Source organism: Aristolochia californica, unplaced genomic scaffold (assembly GCF_029961685.1).
Source record: "Aristolochia californica isolate CCGP_79_NKW_82.1479 unplaced genomic scaffold, dmAriCali1.0.hap1 SCAF_284, whole genome shotgun sequence".
In the NCBI taxonomy this organism is placed as follows: Eukaryota; Viridiplantae; Streptophyta; class Magnoliopsida; order Piperales; family Aristolochiaceae; genus Aristolochia; species Aristolochia californica.
This window is the reverse complement of record NW_027181975.1, coordinates 1-10,079: the sequence shown is the minus strand read 5'-3', so window position 1 is coordinate 10,079 and position 10,079 is coordinate 1. Positions and strand designations below refer to the sequence as shown.

Below are 10,079 nucleotides of genomic sequence, written 5' to 3'. Positions count from 1 at the left end.
ATTTTTCTCCCCTTTCAAACAACTTGAAATGATTGAAGTTTTTCTATTTGGAATCGTGTTAGGTCTAATTCCTATTACTTTGGCCGGATTATTCGTAACTGCGTATTTACAATACAGACGCGGCGATCAGTTGGACCTTTAATTGAGTAACATCTCTTTTTTTGTTTTTGATTGACCTCCTCCTAAATCTGCAGGAGGTCAAATGCAGGTTGCAGTTCAAGTTAATGAAGTTATTTTATTTTATTGTAATTCGACATTCCAATTACAGGAACAGAATCACGCTCTGTAGGATTTGAACCTACGACATCGGGTTTTGGAGACCCGCGTTCTACCGAGCTGAACTAAGAGCGCTTTCTTATGGGAGGAGATACGACTGTAAAGAGAAGGACTCTTTTTTTTTTTACCCCCACCCCCAATATGCATGCATAAAGTATTATATAATGAAAATGAAGGATTATGCCCCAAATTTTTGTCGATCCAAATTGATCCATCATTACTGCCCGTAAGAGAAGTAATCGGTAGGGATGACAGGATTTGAACCCGTGACATTTTGTACCCAAAACAAACGCGCTACCAAGCTGCGCTACATCCCTTTCCATTATTATACAGCGTCATTCGTCATTCGTCATTGTAGAGAATACCTGTCTTGTTTTCCACATCGTTATTTCCTATATCTATATACAAGAGAATTTATCTTGCCATTTCTTCTTTTTGGTCTCATATAATAAGAGAATTATATACAGATGAAACCTAACGTATAAGTAAATGAATATTTATTGGTAATGCTCAGGAAGAAAAGAAGGGGGTCATCTTTTTCGATTTTAGGAACAATTCATCTACCGGATCATTCTACATATCCATTTTTAGGGGTTCTACGTACAAATACAAGTGATCTTTAACTATATAACTATAGTTATAATAGAGTTATATATCATCTATCTGGTAATAATTGTATTACAATAAAGAAGGAGGATTTTCAATGCGAGATCTAAAGACATATCTCTCCGTGGCACCTGTGCTAAGTACTTTATGGTTCGGGTCTTTAGCGGGTCTATTGATAGAGATCAATCGTTTATTCCCCGATGCGTTGGTATTCCCCTTTTTTTAATTCTAGTTATTGACATGGGAAGGGATAAAGAAGAAAAAGATTAGAGATAGAATAAACTCTCTATGACTGTGACTAATTTCTCCCGTTTTCATTTTTTTAGTTTTAGTATAGGAAGGAAAGAAAAAGAATAAAAGTGGATTGAATGAATCCCAGCGAAACTTGGGTTCAGGATAGAATTAATAGGGGGAGAGCCGAACTAGAAATATGGATCCAGGGGGTTCGAGACCATACAATATATTATATTAAATGAAATACTGGGATTAGAGAATAGTTGATAGTTAGAAAAAATCGTATTACTTATTTTATGATTACTCTATTGATTGAAACGAAATCTTTCATAATTGGATTTCAAGTTAGCAACTTCCATTTTTTTGTTCCTTTCTTCTTATTGGATTCGGATCGAAAATGGAAGAGTTGAGTGAATCCAAAATCCAAAGGAGGTTCATGGCCAAGAGTAAAGAAGCCAGGGTAAGAGTTATTTTGGAATGTACCAGTTGTGCCCGAAAGGGTTTCGATAAAAAATCGAGGGGCATTTCCAGATATATTACTCAAAAAAATCGAAACAATACACCTAGTCGATTGGAATTGAGAAAATTCTGTCCTTATTGTTACAAGCATACGATTCATGGGGAGATAAAGAAATAGATTGAGCAGAACATCAGTGCCCCTTTTCCAAGTAACAGGAAGAAGCTAAAAAATATAAATAATAAATAAATAAAAAAAATCGAATTAAATAATTTAATTTAATTAATAATATAATTAATATATAATTAATATAATATTAAAATAAATATTTTAAATTATAAAAATGAAAATAAACATATACATATATTATATTATTATAATATAAAAATAATATAAAATAAACAAATCAAGTCCTCTTTCGGTCGGATCCGAAATGAATGAAGAAATAAACTAGGATTTTAGAGATAAGAAATAAACCATGGATAAATCCAAGCGACCCTTTCGTAAATCCAAGCGATCTTTTCGTAGGCGTTTGCCCCCAATTGGATCGGGGGATCGAATTGATTATAGAAACATGAGCTTAATTAGTCAATTTATTAGTGAACAAGGAAAAATATTATCTAGAAGAGTGAACAGATTGACTTTGAAACAACAAAGATTAATTACTATCGCTATAAAACAAGCTCGCATTTTATCTTCATTACCTTTTCTTAATAATGAGAAACAATTTGAGAGAGCCGAGTAGTTCCCTAGAACTACCGGCCCTAGAAGCAGAAATAAGTAGACCCACCACCCGAATTGAATAAAAACTCGAATTGGAACTCAAACTCCGATTGATGTTTTGTTGGAAAAGCCGAGAGATTAGATTGTCGCGTCATAAGAAAAAAAGAAAAAATAATGGGGGGGGGAGAAATCTTTTTTTTATTATTGAAGCGTGTTTATTCATTCCTACTGTTATCATATGAATTTCGATTCTATCTTCCCGGAGTTCATTCTCCGGGGAACTCCGTTTAAATCATTCCGTCGAATTCCTTAAATCTCCTTATTTGAGGATTTCATTAGAAATCATGTAAAGACAATTCTTATTTGATATAGCTATTTGTGCAAGTATTTTACGGTTAAGAAGCAACTGTCTCTTGCGCAGATCGTGTATAAATCTACTATAACTATGGGATACCCTATCCTCGCGGGTTACCGCGTTTATCCGAGTGATCCACAAACGACGAAAATCTCTCTTTTGCCGGCCTCTATCCCGATGAGTAGAAACCAAAGCTCTCATTTTCTGTTGCATAATAGTTCGAGTAAGTCTTGAATGAGCCCCTCGAAAGGTTGATGCAAATAAACGCATTTTTGATCGACGTCTCCGAGCTATATATCCTCGTCTAACTCTGGTCATTGAATCAAATAAAACTTTGATGAATAACTAATTGATTTCTTTTCTTTCAGTCATTCTTTTCCCCTCTTCTAGTTTAATTAATAACAAAACGGATTCTTCCGATGTATAAAATAAAAATTCCAATGGCTTTTGCTACTATGACCTTCCCAACCACGATTTTTTATTTCTTCCAGGCATTTGCATTTCGCCCCAAAATAAAATAAAAAATATTTTTGACCGATATTAAAATACAAAATTTGACCGATATTAAGTATCAAATAAATAGTAATAAATACGTAGTAAATGGATAAATAAATAAAATAGAAATAAAATAGAAATAGTGGTTTCCATCGTTTCTATGGTTACTTCTTAAACGGTGAGGTCCTCTCTATACACCGGAGCCCCTTACTCATTTAATCAATGTTTTGGTAACTTGTACAGTTCACACTCTTTGGCTCTACCCATGAATTATACAGTAATAGGTCTTTTCACAACGAGATCTATCCATACAGTGACGGCATTTAGTTGTGAAGGTTGGCTAGGTAGCTGACCCTGTTAGTCCGTTCTTGCAAGAGTAGGAACAGAATTATTCTGTTTTTAAAATTCAATTTCCCCGCTTAATGGATACCACTTGCTACCAATGGGGAATTGCTTTTCATCTCAAATTGAGGTGATTGGATTTGCACCAATGGAAACCATAAATTCCATACCATACCATACACAATAACACAATATAGGTATATGATAGATCACTATTTTTAGATAGTGAATTGAGTTCGTCTCCATTCCATCCTATTCGTTGGTACTGGTCATTGATACTGGAAAAATTGTCTCATTTGTTCCAGCCCATGATCTGAACGCGTCGCACATACACCCTAGTACATATTCCTCGACGCTGAGGACATCCTCGAAGAGCAGGGGATTTCGTAACATTGCGGATTGGCTGTCTTGTATTTCTAATAAGTTGTTTAATAGTTGGCATGCTGCATCGTATCCAAAAGCCGGTTTAGATCGATCCTAACCCGATCATGATGAATTACTTCTTAATTTTTTACCTGGGTAAGAACATAAAATATGAACTTACGGATCATTCTAATTATGGTTCGAGATAGAATCTAGGATTTTTATGCGAAACCCCCGTTATTTTCGATCGCTACAAGATCAACAATGCCATGAGCTTGGGCTTCTGTTGCTGACATAAAAACATCCCTTTCCATGTCTTCGGATATAACCCATAAGGGTTTTCCCGTTCTTTGTACATAAACCCTTGTGAGGGTTTCGCGTAGTCTTAGTAGTTCTTCCGCTTCCAGGATAAATTCTCCTGTTGATGCCTCATAAAAAGAGCTAGCAGGTTGGTGGATCATAACCCTGGCGATATAATAACATAATGAATGGTTCCCCTATCTCGCGCGATCGCATGAAGGGGTAGGATAAAGAATAACAAGCAAGAGGAAAAAGATAGAATTGAACAACCGTACAGGCATATTTTTTTGTGCATTGCATACGGCTCCTAAATGGAATTTCCTTTTCCCTTCCATTGAAGAAAGAGACAAATAAGATCCATCAGATCCAGATCGTTGAATGCTCCATTTACCATCCTTCCTTTCGGAGGAGCCAAAAATACTATGATGGTTCCGTTGCTTTATATATTTTTTTTTATCTCGTCTGTGATTCTGCAATCCCAAAGTATCTTTCTGATCGGATCAAATAAGTTAAATTTTTTTTTCTTTCGTACTCTTTCATAACCTAAATATCGGAAAGAGACTTCTGGTGTAGAAGCAAAAAAGGATTTGTTTGTGACGCTGAAACAGACCTCCGATACAGAAGATGAAATCGGGAAATAACCTTTGTTTCATACTACTATCTCGATACGGAATCTCATGTTATGGAAAAAAAATGAAATAATGGTTTGTTAATATCGAGCTCGAGGTGCCATGCTATTATTACTTATTATTTATATTCCGTATAGCGAAGGCATAGTCTTATGTTTTCTCTCAAATAAAAAAAAAACTCATTGGCGCCAAGCGTGAGGGAATGCTAGACGTTTGGTAATTTCTCCTCCGACCAGGATAAAAGATCCCATTGAAGCGGCTAATCCCATGCATATTGTATGTACATCTGGTGACACAAATTGCATAGTGTCATAAATAGCTATTCCGGGGATTACCCACCCGCCGGGAGAGTTTATAAACAAATAAAGATCCCTGGTCGCATCCTCTATACTGAGATATATCATGAGACCTACAATTTGATTTGAGATCTCGCTATCAATCTCTTGCCCTAAAAAAAGTAATCTTTCTCGATGAAGTCGGTTGATTAGGACAAAATTTCCTTCGGAACCGCACACGCGCCTTTAGATGCATACGGTTCAAAAAATGGCGAAACAAAAAAAAAAAAAAGAATCAATGTGTCGATTCCAGCCCTCTTTGTTTTTGTTTTTTCGTAAAAAAAAAGTTTTTTCCTAACTAAACGAAGAGGCTTTTTCTTCCATTTTTAAGAAACATGAGTTTTGAATCGCTTCCCTTTAACCTATAAGAATTTTAACCTATAATAAAAAAAAAAAAGAATTCATTGAACTTATCGAACTAACCTCTCATTGATGTATTGGTTTCATCGAGATTCGAATCGCGATGTTATTTTCTTGTTCCTAAACGGGCCTCCTCAATTCTTTTAGGTTTATGCTCTACTCCGGGTAAAAATCTGCCCGAATTCTATTTGCACATATAGTACAAATAATCCCAGTACCACTTCTTTTTGCTTTTGCTACGACTTGTTTTTTTTTTTTTTCAATTCGGCCGGTTTCATGCCTTCCACCAATACCAGATATTTGATGTATTCATCATATTACTTTATTGATTGGCAGTTTAAGATCACTTATATTATACATTATGTTATGGTATAATATAAATATAATAAGAATCCGTTATGATACAAGCGGTAATTATCCGTAGATTCCCAATTTGGTATTTCCTGAACGGAGCCTGGATACTTCTTATTGGTCCAACCTAACCATAAATTATTCTAGTTGATAATACGGATTAATTGATATAATTTTGATCCCCAAACCAACAAAAAAATTGATCTAATTGCGCTTCACGCTCCGAATTCGAATTCTAATTATTATTAACGATTCAATCAATCTTTCTTGGGCAAAACAGGGGGTATCTCGATCGGGGGAGAGAACGGGGAAATCCCATATGACCCAATATGTCTGACAAGTCGCACTATACGTCAACCCAAACTGCATCTTCCTCTCCAGGATTCCGAAAAGGCACTTTTGGAACACCAATGGGCATTAAGTTAAAAAAAAGCACTAAGTACTATATTTTACTTTGATGTGGAAACGTAACAATGGCTTTCTCACCTTCCTAATATTTTCGTTTATTTTTAAAAACGTTTATTGGATTTTATCCATAGATTGGAGGGTTCATGGAGTAAGACAGAATGAATAACGGAAAAAAAAATTATTACGAATGGGTCATTCGAATGATGAACAAGTCTCTATGCATTTGCTCAAAAAAAAATGGGACCAGCCCCCCCGCCATTGCGTATTGGTACTTATCGGGTATAGAATAGATTTGTTTCTCTTTGTTCCTACGAACAGAATTGAATTGTTCAATTATTTCCAATGGAAGGGAATAAATATTAACCCTTGCCTCGAGATAATCCACTGAAAGGCGGAGGGCCATAGCATAGTCTTTTCCAATGCGATAAAGTCACATAGTGTCCATTTATCTTTGATAAAAAAGGGGTATTTCCATGGGTTTGCCTTGGTATCGTGTTCATACCGTCGTATTGAATGATCCCGGTCGCTTACTTTCTGTCCATATAATGCATACAGCTCTAGTTGCTGGTTGGGCCGGCTCGATGGCCCTATATGAATTAGCGGTTTTTGATCCCTCTGACCCCGTTCTTGATCCAATGTGGAGACAGGGTATGTTCGTTATACCCTTCATGACTCGTTTAGGAATAACCAATTCATGGGGTGGTTGGAGTATCACAGGAGGAACTGTAGCGAATCCGGGTATTTGGAGTTACGAAGGTGTGGCCGGGGCACATATTGTGTTTTCCGGCTTGTGCTTCTTAGCAGCCATCTGGCATTGGGTGTATTGGGACCTAGAAATCTTCTGTGATGAACGTACGGGAAAACCCTCCTTGGATTTGCCCAAGATCTTTGGAATTCATTTATTTCTCTCAGGGTTGGCTTGCTTTGGTTTTGGTGCATTTCATGTAACAGGCTTGTATGGTCCTGGAATATGGGTGTCCGACCCCTATGGCCTAACCGGAAAAGTACAACCTGTAAATCCAGCGTGGGGGGCAGAAGGTTTTGATCCTTTTGTTCCGGGGGGAATAGCCTCCCATCATATTGCAGCGGGGACATTGGGCATATTAGCGGGCCTATTCCATCTTAGTGTCCGCCCGCCCCAACGACTATACAAAGGATTACGTATGGGTAATATTGAAACTGTCCTTTCCAGTAGTATCGCTGCTGTCTTTTTTGCAGCTTTTGTAGTTGCTGGAACTATGTGGTATGGTTCAGCAACTACCCCTGTCGAATTATTTGGGCCCACCCGTTATCAATGGGATCAGGGGTACTTCCAACAAGAAATATATCGAAGAGTTGGCACCGGACTAGCCGAAAATCTGAGTTTATCAGAAGCTTGGTCTAAAGTTCCCGAAAAATTAGCTTTTTATGATTACATCGGTAATAATCCGGCGAAAGGGGGATTATTCCGAGCAGGCTCAATGGACAACGGGGATGGAATAGCTGTTGGGTGGTTAGGGCACCCCGTCTTTAGAGATAAAGAGGGGCATGAGCTTTTTGTACGCCGTATGCCTACTTTTTTTGAAACATTTCCAGTCGTTTTGGTAGACGGAGACGGAATTGTGCGAGCCGATGTTCCTTTTAGAAGGGCAGAATCAAAATATAGTGTCGAACAAGTAGGCGTAACTGTTGAGTTCTATGGTGGCGAACTCAATGGAATCAGCTATAGTGATCCCGCTACTGTGAAAAAATATGCTAGACGTGCGCAATTGGGGGAAATTTTTGAATTAGATCGTGCTACTTTGAAATCTGATGGCGTTTTTCGTAGCAGTCCAAGGGGTTGGTTCACTTTTGGACATGCTTCGTTTGCTTTGCTCTTCTTTTTCGGACACATTTGGCACGGTGCTAGAACCTTGTTCAGAGATGTTTTTGCTGGGATTGACCCAGATTTGGATGCTCAAGTCGAATTTGGGGCATTCCAAAAACTTGGGGATCCAACTACAAGGAGACAAGTAGTTTGATACAACGTTGTTCTGGTCTGGCATCATTCGCCTCTATTTTTTTTTTTTTAGCATAGGTATAGGCGGGGTACCGGAGAAATTTGTATTTTCATTATTGCTTTTCTTTAAATATTACCCTTTCCTTGTCTGGGAAATGATCCCAAATGCACAGGTGTGGAAGCTATAATTGTAAACCACGATCGAATCTATGGAAGCATTGGTTATACATTCCTGTTAATTTCGACTCTAGGGATAATTTTTTTCGCTATCTTTTTTCGAGACCCGCCTAGGATTTCGACTAAAAAGATGAAATGATTTTTCATTATCTCAATTGAAGTAATGAGCCTCCCAACTAATAGGGGAGGTTCATCATTTCAACTAGTCTCCGTGTTCCTCGAACGGATCTCTTAGTTGTTGAGAGGGCTGCCCAAAAGCGGTATATAAGGCATACCCAGTAAAGCTTACAAGTGAACCGGATATAGAGATGGCGACTAAGGTTGCTGTTTTCCATTATTAGAAAATTTCAAGACCACGATATGGTGGATCCACGTTACGACAAGATCGTTTATTTACAACGGCAATAGTATACAAAGTCAACAGATCTCAACCAATGCAATAGGATTTATGGTTACACAAACCGTTGAGGACAGTTCTAGATCTGGGCCAAGAAGAACTCTTACAGGGGATTTATTGAAACCATTGAATTCGGAATATGGTAAAGTAGCTCCTGGATGGGGAACTACCCCCTTAATGGGTGTCGCAATGGCTCTATTTGCGATATTCCTATCTATTATTTTGGAGATTTATAATTCTTCCGTTTTACTGGATGGAATTTCAATGAGTTAGGCCCACAAGAACAACGAAGTCCTAGCTTTTGAATCAAAAATGAATCACTTAGGACTCGGATTTCTGGACCATTCTGGTAGTTCGACCGCGGAATTTCGTTGTTTCGGTAGTTCCGGAATATGAGTGTGTGACTTGTTATAATTGATCCTATTGATAGTGCAGAAATGGGTCTGTCATCTCATCTCAATGGAGATGGTTCTGCCCCGTCGGATATTTATTCGAGTATCTGGAGCACGGAATACATGGAATAGCTCAAGAGAAATATTTGAACTATGATTCATACCTACTATTCAGACCTCGCGACCGGACTCCTACTCCAAAAATTTTCAAAGAGGTATTTCAGAAATCGAACGATTTTTTCTCTTTCCGAATCGTGGTTTATTTTGACTTTGACCGAGGGACAAATCTTTCTCTGGATTTTTAGTCATAACATTCATTCATTAAGTAAGTGATGATCAAATGGTTCTTACTCAGAGAACCTTTGGGCTTAGCTTTAGGGCGAATCATCGTGGTTCTAGTATGAATCTGAGGTTTCAATCAATCATAGGGTCTCAACAAGAGAATTCCTATCAATAGTAAAAAAAATGACGCACAAACAACAAATCAAATAAAAAAAAAGGGGGAAGAGAAAATTCAAGAGGCCTGTAACGATCAATATAAAGACGGATGAGCCACTTGAGATTTTAGCATTATCATCAAAAAGGGGGGATTCGGATTTTGGTTCCTTCATACCCTCAGAGATGTTTGAACCAAGTTATTAATAAGTTTCAAACTTTCTATTACATATCTGTTTTAACCAGTATTTGGTGTTTCCGCTTGAGCCGTACGAGATGAAATTTTCATATACGGTTCTTAGGGGGGTCCGTCGGTTTACCTATCTCAATAAAGTATATGATTGGTTCGAGGAACGTCTCGAGATTCAGGCGATTGCCGATGATATAACTAGTAAATATGTTCCTCCTCATGTCAACATATTTTATTGTCTAGGGGGGATCACACTTACTTGTTTTTTAGTACAAG

At 37.6% G+C, this 10,079-nt stretch overlaps 2 non-coding genes across 2 annotated transcripts; both read right to left on the bottom strand.

The window, feature by feature from the left end:
* Positions 1-277: 277 nt before the first annotated feature.
* On the bottom strand, positions 278-351 carry TRNAW-CCA (transfer RNA tryptophan (anticodon CCA)). The gene has a single exon. It is a non-coding gene; the product is annotated as a tRNA-Trp (tRNA).
* Positions 352-519: 168 nt separating this feature from the next.
* TRNAP-UGG (transfer RNA proline (anticodon UGG)) lies at positions 520-593 on the bottom strand. Its single transcript has one exon. It is a non-coding gene; the product is annotated as a tRNA-Pro (tRNA).
* Between the last annotated feature and the right edge of the window lie 9,486 nt (positions 594-10,079).